Below are 15,793 nucleotides of genomic sequence, written 5' to 3' on the forward strand. Positions count from 1 at the left end.
TTTATCTTCTCAAAGAACCAGCTTTTAGTTTTATTGATCTTTGCTATCGTTTCCTTCATTTCTTTTTCATTTATTTCTGATCTGATCTTTATGATTTCTTTCCTTCTGCTAACTTTGGGGTTTCTTTGTTCTTTTTTCTTTAATTGGTTTAGGTGCAAGGTTAGGTTGTTTATTCAAGATGTTTCCTGTTTCTTAAGGTAGGATTGTATTGCTGTAAACTTCCCTCTTAGAATTGCTTTTGCTGCATCCCATAGGTTTTGGGTCGTCGTGTCTCCATTGTCATTTGTTTCTAGGTATTTGTTGATTTCCTCTTTGATTTCTTCAGTGATCACTTCGTTATTAAGTAGTGTATTGTTTAGCCTCCATGTGTTTGTATTTTTTACAGATCTTTTCCTGTAATTGATATCTAGTCTCATAGCGTTGTGGTCAGAAAAGATACTTGATACAATTTCAATTTTCTTAAATTTACCAAGGCTTGATTTGTGACCCAAGATATGATCTCTCCTGGAGAATGTTCCATGAGCACTTGAGAAAAATGTGTATTATGTTGTTTTTGGATGGAATGTCCTATAAATGTCAATTAAGTCCATCTTGTTTAATGTATCATTTAAAGGTTGTGTTTTCTTACTTATTTTCGTTTTGGGTGATCTGTCCATTGGTGAAAGTGGGGTGTTAAAGTCCCCTACTGTGAATGTTTTATTGTCCATTTACCCTTTTATGGCTGTTAGTATTTGCCTTATGTATTGAGGTGCTCCTATGTTGGGTGCATAAATATTTACAATTGTTATATCTTCTTCTTGGATCGATCCCTTGATCATTATGTAGTGTCCTTCTTTGTCTCTTGTAATAGTCTTTTCTTTAAAGTCTATTTTGTTTGATATGAGTATTGCTACTCCAGCTTTCTTTTGGTTTCCTTTTGCATGGAATATCTTTTTCCATTCCCTCACTTTCAGTCTGTATGTGTCCCTAGGTCTGAAGTGGGTCTCTTGTAGACAGCATATATATGGGTCTTGTTTTTGTATACATTCAGCCAGTCTGTGTCTTTTGGTGGGAGCATTTAATCATTTACATTTAAGGTAATTATCGATATGTATGTTCCTATTCCCATTTTCTTAATTGTTTTGGGTTCGTTATTGTAGGTCTTTTTCTTCTCTTGCGTTTCGTGCCTAGAGAAGTTCCTTTAGCATTTGTTGTAAAGCTGGTTTGGTAGTGCTGAACTCTCTGAGCTTTTGCTTGTCTGTAAAGGTTTTAATTTCTCCATCAAATCTGAATGAGATCCTTGCTGGGTAGAGTAATCTTGGTTGCAGGTTTTGCTCCTTCATCCCTTTAAATATGTCCTGCCAGTCCCTTCTGGCTTGCAGAGTTTCTGCTGAAAGATCAGCTGTTAACCTTATGGGGATTCCCTTGTGTGTTATTTTTCCCTTGCTGCTTTTAATATGTTTTCTTTGTATTTAATTTTTGACAGTTTGATTAATATGTTTCTTGGCATGTTCCTCCTTGGATTTATCCTGTATGGGACTCTCTGTGCTTCCTGGACTTGATTAACTATTTCCTTTCCCATATTAGGGAATTTTCAACTATAATCTCTTCCAATATTTTCTCAGTCCCTTTCTTTTTCTCTTCTTTTTCTGGAACCCCTATAATTCTAATGTTGTTGCATTTAATGTTGTTCCAGAGGTCTCTGAGACTGTCCTCAGTTCTTTTCATTCTTTTTTCTTTATTCTGCTCTGCAGTAGTTATTTCCACTATTTTATCTTCCAGGTCACTTATCCGCTCTTCTGCCTCAGTTATTCTGCTATTGATCCCTTCTAGAGTATTTTTAATTTCATTTATTGTGTTGTTCATTGTTGCTCGTTTCATCTTTAGTTCTTCTAGTTTCTTGTTAAATGTTTCTTGCATTTTCTCTATTTCCCAGATTTTGGATCATCTTTACTATCATTATTCTGAATTCTTTTTCAGGTAGACCGCCTATTTCCTCTTCATTTGTTAGGTCTGGTGGGTTTTTATCTTGCTCCTTCATCTGCTGTGTGTTTTTCTGTCTTCTCATTTTGCTTATCTTCCTGTGTTTGGCGTCTCCTTTTTGCAGGCTGCAGGTTCGTAGTTCCCATTGTTTTTGGTGTCTGTCCCCAGTGGCTAAGGTTGGTTCAGTGGGTTGTGTAGGCTTCCTGGTGGAGGGGACTAGTGCCTGTGTTCTGGTGGATGAGGCTGAATCTTGTCTTTCTAGTGGGCAGGTCCACGTCTGGTGGTGTGTTTTGGGGTGTCTGTGGACTTATTATGATTTTAGGCAGCCTCTCTGCTAATGGGTGGGGTTGTGTTCCTCTCTTGCTAGTTGTTTGGCATAGGGTGTCCAGCACTGTAGCTTGCTGGTCGTTGAGTGAAGCTGGGTCTTGGTGTTAAGATGGAGCTCTCTGGGAGATTTTCGCCATTTGATGTTACGTGGAGCTGGGAGGTCTTTTGTGGACCAGTGTCCTGAAGTTGGCTCTCCCACCTCAGAGGCACAGCCCTGACTCCTGGCTGCAGCACCAAGAGCCTTTCATCCACACTGCTCAGAATAAAAGAGAGAAAAAGTAGGAAGGAAGGAAGGAGATAAAAGAAAAGAAACTAAAGTTATTAAAATAAAAAAGAATTATTAAGAAAAAAATTATACACATACACACACACAAAAAGAGGAAAAGGGGAAAAAATAATAAATCTTGCTCTCAAAGTCCACCTCCTCAATTTGGGATGATTTGTTGTCTGTTCAGGTATTCCACAGATGCAGGGTACATCAAGTTGATTGTGGAGATATAATCCGCTGCTCCTGAGGCTGCTGGGAGAGATTTCCCTTTCTCCTCTTTGTTCGCACAGCTCCTGTGGTGGCAGAGGCTGGCGTGACGTTGCACCAGCCTGAGGCCCGCCATGCGTTCTCCCGGGGAAGTTGTCCCTGGATCACGGGACTCTGGCAGTGGAGGGCTGCACAGTCTCCCCGGAAGGGGGGTGTGGATAGTGACCTGTGGTCGCACGCAGGCTCCTTGGTGGCGGCCGCGACAGCCTTAGCGTCTCATGCCCGTCTCTGGGGTCTGCGCTTTAGCGGCTCCCGCCAGTCTCTGTAGCTCCTTTAAGCAGCGCTCTTAATCCTCTCTCCTCGTGCACCAGGAAACAAAGAGGCAAGAAAAAGTCTCTTGCCACTTTGGCAGGTCCAGACTTTTCCCTGGACTCTCTCCTGGCTAGCCGTGGCGCACTAACACCCTGCTTGCTGTGTTCATGCCACCATCCCCAGTCCTCTCCCTGCGCTCCGACCGAAGCCCGAGCCTCAGCTCCCAGCCCCGCCAGCCTTGGCGGCTGAGCAGACAAGCCTCTCGGGCTGGTGAGTGCCGGTAGTCACCGATCCTCTGTGCGTGAACCTCTCCGCTTTGCCCCCCGCACCTCTGTTGCTTTGCTCTCCTCTGCGGCTCCGAAGCTTCCCCCTCCGCCACCCACAGTCTCTGCCCGTGAAGGAGCTTCTAGTGTGTGGAAACCTTTCCTCTTACACAGCTCCCTCCCACTGGTGCAGGTCCTGTCCGTATCCTTTTGTCTCTGTTTATTCTTTTTTCTTTTGCCCTACCCAGGTACGTGGGGAGTTTCTTGCCTTTTGGGAGGTCTGAGGTCTTCTGCCAGCATTCAATAGGTGTTCTGTAGGAGTTGTTCCACGTATAGATGTATTTCTGATGTATCTGTGGGGAGGAAGGTGATGTCCGTGTCTTACTCTTCTGCCATCTTCCCCCTCCCTATGCATTTCTTAATTTTAAGAAGTCATTAATTGTACGACACGCTTCCCTTTCAGACGTGTTAAAGTGTCAGAAAATGGCCAACATGGATTTTAAGTCATTAATTGCAAGACCCCTTCTCATCTCAGACATGTTCAAATGGGGAGGAAAATGTACATTTTAGTATCAATGCAATGTGATATTATTTGTAGTAGTAAGAGTCTTCTAGCTATTTGAAATCCACTGCTGTGGGGTTTGGAAGGTGGGCACATGGGGGAGTTATGGATTATGGATGGTCAGTGTTTTAAGGGTAGAATAAAATTCATAATAATGTTCTGATCCCTGATCACTGGAAGGGCAGTAATTACTAGCCTGACCTAGATGTGGGTATTTACACATTGTTTTAAAAAATGGAATTCTTGTGAGGGGACTCTAGATAAAGTTGGAAAATGTGTTTTTTTAAAAAGATATTTAAAATAGTTTTTAGACTACTGTTGTTTTGCTTTTAACTGACTTCAAAATACTTATTCTCGGGGCCTTCCTTTGTGGCGCAGTGGTTGAGAGTCCGCCTGCTGATGCAGGGGGCACGGGTTCGTGCCCCAGTCCGGGAGGATCCCCATGCCGCGGAGCGGCTGGGCCCGTGAGCCATGGCCGCTGAGCCTGTGTGTCTGGAGCCTGTGCTGTGCGACGGGAGAGCCCACAACAGTGAGAGGCCCACGTACTGCAAAAAAAAAAAAAAAAAGTCTATTAATAAAAAATAATGAAGTTGAATACTATTTAAATGGTACGATAAAATAATCATAATATATTGAGTGAAAAAAACTGTCCATGCAGTAAGATTCCAAAAAGTTGTTAAAATGTATATATAACCTATCAGAAAGCTTGAAAAAGAAGTGTAGAAAATGTTAACAATGATTGTATTTGGCAAGCAGAATTCTTACAAGTTTTGCCTTCCTCTCTTTATTTTCTCAACTTCCTAGTAGTATATATCATGATGATAAGAAAAGTTATGGAACGTTGGTAAGTGTATTTATTTTTTTCTTATGTGAGTTTAATCTTTATCAGTAATCTTCATCCATAATCATTCTGTCTCTAGTTCTTTTATCAATAATCATTCTCTCTCCAGTGACTTTAAATTTCCCCATTCAACACATATTTATAGAGGACATTTTATACACCAGGTACTGCCTTAGGAAGTAGGGATATAGTAGTGAATAGAGCAGACTTAGTCCCTGTTTCTTGGAGTTTCCATAGTAGTTGGGGGAGACAGGCCATAAATATACATTGTTTCCTCATCTGCCCACCAGGACCTCTCTTTAACCTGCACTCACCCCCTTAGCTGAATTAATGAATCTAGTCTAGTGGTTTTAAATATCGTTTATATTCTGATTGCTTCTTAACCTGTATTGCTAGCTTAGTCCTCTGTCCCAGACTCCAGACTTGTACAACCAGCTGCCTACCTGACACCTCCACTTGAAGATCTAATAGGCATGTCAAATCAAGTGTGTGAAATTTTATTTTTTTCTTCCAGTTTTATTGAGATATACTTGACATATAGCACTATAAGTTTAAGGTGTACAGCATAATGATTTGACTTACATACGTTATGAAATGATTATCACAATAGGTTTAATGAACATTTGTCCTCTCCTATAGATAGACACAAAATTAAAGAAATAGGAAAAACAATTTTCCTTGTGTTGAGACCTCCTAGGATTTACTCTCCTAACTTTCATATATAACATACAGCAGTGTTAATTATATTTATCATGTTGTACATTACATCCCTAATAGTTACTTATCTTATAACAGGAAGTTTGTACCTTTTGACCCCCTTGATCCAATTTCCCCCTCCACCACCACTGGTAACACCTAATCTGATCTCTTTTTCTATGAGTTTGTTTTTGAAGGATAATTGACCTACAACACTATGTTCCTGTTACACAATGTAGTGATTTGATATCTCTATACATTTCAGAATGATCACCACTGTCTAGTTATGATATGTCAACATAGAAAGATATTGCAGTTATTAACTATATTCCCCACACTGTACATTTCATATCCATGACTCATTTATTTTGCTACTGGAAGTTTGTACCTCTTAATCTCCCTCACCTATTTCTTTCCTCCCCTCACACCCCTCTCCTTTGGCAACCACCTGTTTTTTCTGTGTATCTATAACTCTGTTTTGTTATGTTTGTTCATTTCTTTTTAAAATTCCATATATAAGTGAAATCATACAGTATTTGTCTTTCCCTGACTTATTTCAGTTAGCATAAAACCTTCTAGATCCATCCATGTTGTCACAGATGGCAAGATTTCATTCTTTTTTTAATGACTGAGTAATATTCCATTGTGTACGCGTGCATGTGTGTGTGTATGTATACACATATATGTGTATATATGTATACACACATATACGTATATATATTTACATGTATACATACATACCACATCTTCTTTATCCATTCATCTATTGATGGTCCCTTAGGTTGCTTATGTATCTTGGCTGTTGTAAATAAGGCTGCAATGAACATAGGGGTCCGTATATCTTTTCTAATTGTTGTTGTTTTCTTTGAATATATACCCAGAAGTGGAACTGCTGGATCATATAGTAGTTCTATTTTTAATTTTTTGAGGAACCCCCATACTGTTTTCCATAGTGGCTACACCAACTTACATTCCCACCAACAGTGCACAAGCATTCCGTTTTCTCCACATTTTACCCAACACATGTTATTTCTTTTTCTTTTTGATGATAGCCATTCTGACAGGTGTAAGGTGATGTCTCATTGTGGTTTTGATTTGCATTTCCTTGATGATTAGTGATGTTGAGCATCTTTTTATGTGCCTGTTGACCATCTGAATGTCTTCTTTGGAAAAATGTCTATTCAGATCGTCTGCCCATTTTTTAACTGGGTTGTTTGTTCTTTTGATGTTGAGTTGTATGAGTTCTTTGTGTATTTTGGATATTAACCCCTTATTTGATATATCATTTGCAAATATCTTCTCCCATTCAGTAGGTGATCTTTTCATTTTGTTGATAGTTTCCCTCACTGTGCAAAAGCTGTTTAGTGTGATGTCATCCCATTTGTTTATTTTTGCTTTTGTTTCCCTTGCCTGAGAAAACATACCCCCCCACCCCAAATACTACTAAGATCAACGTCAAAGAGAGTATTGCCTGTGTTTTCTAGTACAAGTCTTATGGTTTCAGGTCTTATATTTAAGATTTTAATCCATTTTGAATTTATTTTTCTGTATGGTATGAGAGACTAGTCCAGTTTGATTCTTTTGCATGTAGCTGTCCAGTTTTCCCAATACCGTTTATTAAAGATATTGTCTTTTCCCCATTGTATAGTCTTGCCTCATTTGTTGTGAATTAAACAAATCTATATAAACGTGTGGGTTCAGAAATGGAATTGTTGGGCTTCCCTGGTAGCGCAGTGGTTGAGAGTCTGCCTGCCGATGCAGGGGACACGGGTTCGTGCCCCAGTCCGGGAAGATCCCACATGCCGCGGAGCGGCTGGGCCCGTGAGCCATGGCCGCTGAGCCTGTGCGTCCGGAGCCTGTGCTCCGCAACGGGAGAGGCCACAACAGTGAGAGGCCCGTGTACCGCAAAAAAAAAAAAAAAGAAAAAAAGAAATGGAATTGTTGATCTCCCCATCCTGTCCCTCCCACCCTCAAACCTACGCCTCCAGTGTCCTCCTCATCATAGGGAATGGCAATGCCATCTTTCCAGTTCTACAGGCCAGTAACTTTGGCGTTATCCTGTCTCCTCTCATTCTTTCACACGCTACATCCAATCACTTCCAAATTTTATTTATTGAGAATCTATCCAGAATCTGACCACTTCTTACCACTTCTACTGCCATCCGTCTCCCTGGCCCCAGCCTCCATCTACTCTTGCCTGGTTATGATACCAGATATGTCTCAGGGGTTTTCTTGCTGACGACTTGTAGTTTGTGCTCAATATAGCAGCCAGGTGGTCCTGTTAAAACTAATTAGATCATATCACTCTCTGTTCAAAACTTGCTAATAGTTTCCATCTCCTCAGAGTGAAAGCCAGTCTTTATAGCATCCTAAAAACCCCACAGCGTTGGGTGCCTTCCATCGCCTTCCTTCAGCCTCACCTCTCTGGCTGTATTTCCTACTACTTTCCTTTTTTGCTCACTTCCTCCAGGCATACTTTCCTTCTTGTTATTCCTGGTAGAAGCCAGGCATGCTCCTGCCTCAGGGCCTTTGCACTTGCTGTTTTCTCTGCCTGGAGTGTTCTTTTACCACATGGCTCAATTGATCCTTTATATATTTACACATATATCAACTTCCTTAACTATCCTATTTACAGTTGTACCCCCCAACTCCCTTTCTCCCTTCGTTGCCTTATTTTTTTCCTATAGCACTTATCTCCTTTTAACATACTACACATTTTACAATGTTTTTTTGTTGTTCATCATCTTTAAGCATCACAAGGGCAGGATTTTTTTCTGGTTTTTTTTTTCTGTTTTGTTCCTGTATGTATCCTCAGAACCTAAAATAAAGCCTGGAATACAGTAAGAACTCAAGTAGTGTTTGTTGGAAAAATAAATGATGGGTGGATACTATGAAGACAATTAATTTTTTTATTATTATTTTTAAAATTTATTTATTTTAGGCTGTGCTGGGTCTTCATTGCTGCGTGCTGGCTTTCTCAAGTTGCGGTGAGCAGGGGCTACTCTTCGTTGCAGTGCGCTGGCTTCTCATTGTGGTAGCTTCTCTTGTTGCGGAGCGTGGGCTCTAGGCGCGCGGGCTTCAGTAGTTGTGGCACGTGGGCTCAGTAGTTGTGGTGCACGGGCTTAGTTGCTACACGGCGTGTGGGATCTTCCCAGACCAGGGCTCGAACCTGTGTCCCCTGCATTGGCAGGCGGATTCTTAACCACTGTACCACCAGGGAAGCCTGAAGACAACTTAAATGATTTTTAAAAGCTCAAATGAGTTTTAAACGTTCCACATACCTGGGAATAATGTCATTTAACAGTGAGTTTATGGATAATACTTGTTATTTTTTAAAGTACTCATTTCCTGTTAAATAGCTTTTCCCCCTTACATTCAAGACACTTGATCCTTGGTTAAATTTCCTGCATCTCTTAATTCACAGGGTAGGAAATAGTTCTTTAAATTTATTTTTAAATTAGACACATTGTATGAATGTGTTCTCATGGTGAAAAGTAAACAAAATAAGAGATATATACAGAGTAAACAATGAAAACATTCTTTCTTCTCTTCTTGTGATGCTATCTTCTTCCCCAGAGGTAACTCCAGTTAAAAATTTGTTGTGTATTTTTCTAGGCCAGTGCTGTCCAATAGAACTTTCTGTGATGATTGGAATGTTCTGTATCTGTGATAATACAGTAGCCACTAGCCACACGTGGTTATTGAGCATTTGAAATGTGGCTAGTGGGACTGAGAAACTGACTTGTTTTATATAAATTTAATCAATCATAACTTGAATTTAAATTGCTACATACAGGTAATGCTAGGCATTGGACAGCACAGTTCTAAACGGTTTCTACACAATTACCTAGTTCTCTCTCTCTCTAACCATAAATGACATCATACTATATAACGTGTATACATAGTAGACATATTGTTTTGTGACTTGCTTTTTGCATTGAACAGAATGTCTTCGAAATCGTTCCCTGTCCGTGCAGATGTATCTGTCTTGCTGTTTTTAATGGTGCCTATTACTTCATAATATGTGCATACCATACTTAGCTAAATGAAAAATGGATATTTCTTGGTGCTGAGCCATGTACTGGGTCTCCTTTTCCTCTGCTCCACTGGCATCTGTGGAGGCTTTGCACCAGCTGCCTGATCTGAGATTCTACATCGTCAGTAACACAGTCCAAGACTCCAGTGATTCATATGTGTTGGGCCTCTGGTCAACTCTAAGATCTACTTTTTCTTTCCTCTCTATTTTCAAAAGACTAATATTCTGATCCCAAATAAAATCAGGCCTTAAAAAAATATATTCAGTGACGGGTAGATACAGACCTGACAGCAGGAGACTGAGGGAAGAGTTTTGTGCCATCTTTTTGTGTTTCTGATTTTGCAGTTCTAAAGCTGGCCCGTCCTGAAGCAAAAGCCCTCCATGGGCGAAGTAGATTCTTTCCGAAGTTCTGCTCTTGTCTCTTGCATATCCTGACTAAAATGTTCTGTCCTAAAAGTCTTTCCAAGTGGAAGACATTCTTGAGACAGATGGCTTTTTTTTTTTTTTTCGGTACGCGGGCCTCTCACTGTTGTGGCCTCTCCCGCTGCGGAGCATAGGCTCTGGACGCGCAGGCTCAGCGGCCATGGCTCACGGGCCCAGCTGCTCCGCGGCATGTTTGATCTTCCCGGACCGGGGCACGAACCCGCCTCCCCTGCATCGGCAGGCGGACTCCCAACCACTGCGCCACCAGGGAAGCCCTATGGCTTTATTAACTATGGGTAATTCACTTTTCAGTTGATTTCTGTGCTTCTAACATGCCTCATCACCATTTGCTAGCTAAATTTATTGAGCCTGGCATCAGACTATTATATGTACTGTATCAGTAAAGTCCTGTCGAGACATAGACGGCTTTCTCTAAAGGGGAAATTTGAAGAGAGGGTAACAAAGGGACCATTTACAAAGGCATGGACAGAGTTTAAGGAAACCTCAAGGCATAGTATGGTACCTGAGGCCTAGGGACACTTGGGGGTTGCCACCCCTAGGCACGAAGGGGCAGGGGGAGAATGTGGTTACCAGAACCTCATGGAGCTGTGGCTTCCTATCAAGGAGGATGCCAGGGAGATGAGTATCCTGAGCTCATTCTTGTCCTACCCTCAAGTGTTTTGCATGCTTCCCATGGACCCAACCCAACTGGAAGCGGGAAGGCAAGGGAACTCATTGGTGCAGTCCATACACAAAGCCATGCAGAGAGCAGTAGAGAAGGGGAGGAAAAAGTAGATTCTGGAGAGGCAGAAGGAAGATAATGGCCATTGATTTATGGAAGTAGGATTTGAACTCAGGCCTGTCTGACTGGAGAGCCTCACCAGTTAAAAAGAGCTTAGCTTTGGGGCTTTGCTGGTGGTGCAGTGGTTAAGAATCCTCCTGTCAATGCAGGGGACGTGGGGAGGATCCTCGTACATGCCGTGGAGCAACTAAGCCCGTGTGCCACAACTACTGAACCCATATGCTGTAACTACCAAAGCCCGCAACAAGAGAAGCCACCACGATGCGAAGCCCGCGTGGCACAACTAGAGAAAGCCCGTGCGCAGCAACAAAGACCCAACTCAGCCATAAATAAATAAATAAATAACTTAGCTTAAACAAGCAACTCAGCAGCTGGCCTGTCACCATCAGCAGTACTATGCTAAGTTCTGATTGGTTGATTAGCTTGCTGTCTGATAGATCCATTCGTCAGTCAGGGATGCCTATTGCATAAGTAGAGGTTCTGCCGACCATTTTTGCACTCAAGTCACGTTTGTATTGTATATTTTATATAGTGCCTAATACCTTTTGTTTTAAGTAAATATTTGTCAATGTCCAGTTGAACATATTCTGTAAATGAAATGCCCAGTATCTAATCTTCCTCCTTTAAAAGCTCAGTGGGTATATGGCTTTGGTATGGTACTACCATGTCATTTACATAACCAGAACTTGCGTGACAAATAGGCAACATGTTCACATGCAATGACTGGGTGATGTGAAATCTTAAATTAGGTAGAAAGAAGTTTTATTGCAGTCTAGCTCCAAGTCTGTGGCCTGGCAAGGGCTTTGTACATGTGAGGTCCAGGGCTCTGGGCCAGGGCTTTATTTTGGCTGTGCCCTGTAGCATGTGGGATCTTAGTTCCCCAACTAGGGATCGAACCTGTGCCTCCTGCACTGGGAGCGTGGAGTGTTAACCACTGGACCGCCAGGGAAGTCCCGGCCAGGGCTTCTTAACCCTTTAAAATCCTCACTCTGTTCTAGTAAACATAGAAATTTCATGGGCCTCTCTATTCCCAAATTTGGAATATGGCTTCCTTAGTGGGGCATAATCTATCCTCTGATGATCTCTACCAGTCAAGAGGCTTAATTTCTATGACTTTTAGGTTGAAAAGGGTAGTTTTTTCCCCATATATAAAATTACTAAAAATTGAATATGCCTTTTTAAACTAATACCTCCTCCCATTCTAAACAGGCCACCTTTCGCCTTTGAGGATTGCTGCCCCAGAGCCAATTCTGTTTTTCCCTTTCTTATTTCCTTCCCCGACTTATCCACCCTACAAACATCTAGCATCATATGAAACACATAGCGTGTGCTGGTAAACACTCGACTATGTGATCGGGCTGGTGGTTTGGAGTCTAAGTTGAGGCTTGTTTATATGTAAGTCATCTGACCTACTTCACTAAGTCTGAGTAAAAATCTGGTCCCATGCTTTTGTTTTTTCAACTAATTGTTTGCCCCCCTCACTTTTCTAATTAGCAGGAAGTGCAGTATCTCCTTTTTGAGGCCCCTTTATCCTAATTGTCTAGGAATCCTAGCGTGTCCTCAGTTCAAAGGAAGCCGAAAAGGTAACTGAGCCTGAGGGATCTACCACTGCTGTTGCTTCTTGCTGCCACTTGGTGTCACTGTTGAAGACAAGTCCTTTACAGTTCAGTGGAGGCAGTACCTGCCTCGCAGAGCTGTGGTATAAATTAAATGAGCTAATACATTTGATAGCATATAGACGGATACATGGCACTAAGTAGGCACTTAAAGATTTTTAAGTTATGTTATTGGGCCTCAGTTTTATGTCTTATGTAGGGCCTAGACAAGAGGATCCCTGCAACCATTCCAGCTCTGGCAAACGGTGAGGAATAGATGAGGGCCTGGGGCCCCTGCAGGCTGGTATAGAGCCTGGAGGCCAGGTTGGACCAGTCCCTGTCCCTCTCTGGAGCCTTTGGCTCTCTTAATCCCATTGCCCTGAGGTTGGTCTGCCCTTTGTAGGTGGAGGAGACAACTTGGTAGCATAGAATTCCTTCTAAATCAAATGATTTGCTCTGGCTCAGAGGAGGAGCAATACTGGGATGTTTAGGCTGAAAAAATACTGTCTCTGATCACAGGGCTGGTTGATGGTAGCTGAGCCTTAACCAAAGTCTTCCTGAGTGCAGAGCTTGAATCTCAGCTCAGGAAGTATTCTGCCTCATTTTGGAAGGCAGTGTTCTAGAGAACAAGGCTGTGACTCATTTATTTTTACATTCTCCCCATTCTAAGCACAGTGCCTTGTACATAACAAGAAATACCCCTTCTCCATGTCAACTGCTGTTAATGATACAGACTCACAAGGACGCTTAGGAATACTCTCTGCTTTCCATCTCTTTGCTTCTCCCATTTTCCTACTTCTAGGCCACAATAATTAAGAACAAAATGCACAGTGCATATAAACCTTTTTTCACCTTTGAGTAACTACTGTTGCTTTACAACTTTAATTACCAGATTTCACACCCTCTAGAATACAGCTTTCTTAGAAAATGGCAACACCTTATATCTTTTTTGTCTGTGTGGTACGCGGGCCTCTCACTGTTGTGGCCTCTCCCATTGCGGAGCACAGGCTCCGGACGTGCAGACTCAGCGGCCATGGCTCACGGGCCCAGCCGCTCCGTGGCATGTGGGATCTTCCTGGACCGGGGCACGAACTCGTGTCTCCTGCATCGGCAGGTGGACTCTCAACCACTGCACCACCAGGGAAGCCCTCAGTTCAATTTTAAAGCAATGGGTGTTTATTGAGCCTCCACTAGATGCCCAGCTAATTGTTAAAAAACCTTTTTTTAAAAAAAACAAAAATTAATTATGGGCTGTGCTTAAAAGGTGCTATTTATCATTTCAGATATAGTAATATATAGACTTTTTTGGTGCTAAATAACTTACTTTTTTAAAACATCCTTTTTTTTTTTTTTTTTTTTACGGTACATGGGCCTCTCACTGTTGTGACCTCTCCCGTTGCGGAGCACAGGCTCCGGACGCGCAGGCTCAGCGGCCATGGCTCACGGGCCCAGCCGCTCCGCGGCACGTGGGATCTTCTCAGACCGGGGCACGAACCCGTGTCCCCTGCATCGGCAGGTGGACTCTCAACCACTGTGCCACCAGGGAAGCCCCAGCACCTTATATCTTTAATAAAGTTTGTGACTAGCACATAAAAGATCTCCAGTTAGTAATTTTTTTCAGATCATGTGAAAAAGAGTCACTGTTCACATAGATTAAAGGTTAATCAGTCATTAATATCAGCTCACCCCATCTGCCAATTCATTTACCTATTTGGGTTGTGTCCTAAAAGTTCAATCAAGAGTTTGCTTGTTTCAATGGGGAACTACACAATAGATATAATTATCATAACATATAGTACTCTATATTATGACATATAATAATGAACACTAATAGAAGCACTAAAAATTGCTCCAAGTCATTGAGTACCAGCTACTTTACATACATGATCCCTATTTTTCACAACAACCCTACAAGATAGGTACCGATTTTACAGATAAAACTGAGTTTCAACTAAGTTGAGGAGCTTCCTTTCAAGGACACACAAAGTCAGATACATTTCTTGCCCCAAAGGCAGCCCCTGCTAAAGAGGCAGTGACAGGCCACCCATGACCTTCCTTGCCACTCCTCCTCCCTTCCCCAGCTACAGCCGGTGGGCCCCAGGTGGCCCCTGACTCAGTGCCAGCCAATCCTGGTTGTGGCCTGGTTTGAAAAGATGAGCTTGGCCGATCTGATCTTCCTTTAGGAATTGGAATTGGGAAACTTGGAAAGAAGCAGAAAGTTGGTAGGAATGAATGAAGCTTGGGAAGGGAGGCTGAGGAAGCTGTAACGGGCCATATTCAAGCTGAAGTTTATCAGGAAGGAGAAGGCAGAGACTTTAACATAGTAGAAGAACATAGAGTAATGAGAGCGGGAGCAGCCAGGTTGACGCAGAGCGCTCTGGGGCTAATCTGCTGCCCCTTTCCTCCTTTTATCCCCACAGTTTCTGTGCCAGGGTAGCCGTAAAATAATCCTTCATTTCTTGAGCTACGTTTAGTAGCAGTTCCTTTCTTTTTAAAAAAATTTTATTTATTTTTAAATTTCTTTCTTCTACCTTCTACTTTTTTATTTTATTTTATTTTTATTTTTTGGCCATGCCACACAGCATGTGGGATCTTAGTTCCCCAACCAGGGATTGAATCCGCGCCCCCTGCATTGGAAGGGCAGAGTCTTAACCACTGGACCGCCAGGGAAGTCCCTAGTATCAGTTCCTTTCAACTAGGAGAGCCAAATTAGAACACACAGCCTTCAAGTGCTGGGAAGAGAATTTGAGTCCCCATTTTGTAGCTACAGAGCCTCTGCTTTTCTGACTGCACCTGCACCGCTTTGCTACATCACAAACACTGCTCTAGCCCATCACGGCCCACAAGGTCACCTTACAGTATGTGAAAGAGAACCAATAACAGACTCAAATATCCAGAATCCATGTCTAAAGTCTTGGTTTGCTTTCAGAGTCCCGAATGGGAGGGTGGGGCTTAAGAAAGTCTCAGGCAGCTGGGAGGTCTCCAAAGAACTCTGGGGCAGGACTCCAGCTCCCAGGGTGGAAGGTTCTACAGTGGGGAGAGGGTGGGCACAGGGCAGGACGGCTTCTTGGCAGGGCAGAGGAGAATGGGGGCTACTCCAGGATAGGGACTGGTCTTATCTGTGCTTCTATCCCCAGTTCTAAGATAGTGCCTGACATATATTTGAATGAGTGAATGACTGAGTGAGTGAATGAGTGAATGAGTAAATGAATGGCAGAAGTGGGCCACAGCCCCCCGTCACATATGTGGATCATTCTTCAGTCGAGTCTTCCCAAGTTAAGGAACACCTGTGTCTATCTCTAAGCAGTAATTCATGCAGCAATATGAGTATGCGTGCAACAGTATGTTCACAGCGACTCGTCACCTTCAGCTTTAAAAATATTAAAGATGATGTAGCGATGACCACGGTAAGGACATGGTTCAAAGACTACAAATAGATTCGGGATTGCATTTGCCCTGTTTACAAAAATACTGCTCGCTTTGTCTTCCTCTGTCTAGA

The 15,793-nt window shown here is 42.4% G+C and overlaps 1 protein-coding gene across 1 annotated transcript in view; it reads left to right on the plus strand.

Annotated features, from left to right (window-relative positions):
• The window catches only part of PCYT1B (phosphate cytidylyltransferase 1B, choline), a 129,557-nt gene that overhangs the window by 14,671 nt on the left and 99,093 nt on the right, over positions 1–15,793 (plus strand). The window lies entirely within an intron of this gene.

The sequence above is a fragment of the Aethalodelphis obliquidens genome, unplaced genomic scaffold (assembly GCF_003676395.1).
Source record: "Aethalodelphis obliquidens isolate GAN/ISIS:26980383/991018 unplaced genomic scaffold, ASM367639v1 scaffold107, whole genome shotgun sequence".
Taxonomy (NCBI): Eukaryota; Metazoa; Chordata; class Mammalia; order Artiodactyla; family Delphinidae; genus Aethalodelphis; species Aethalodelphis obliquidens.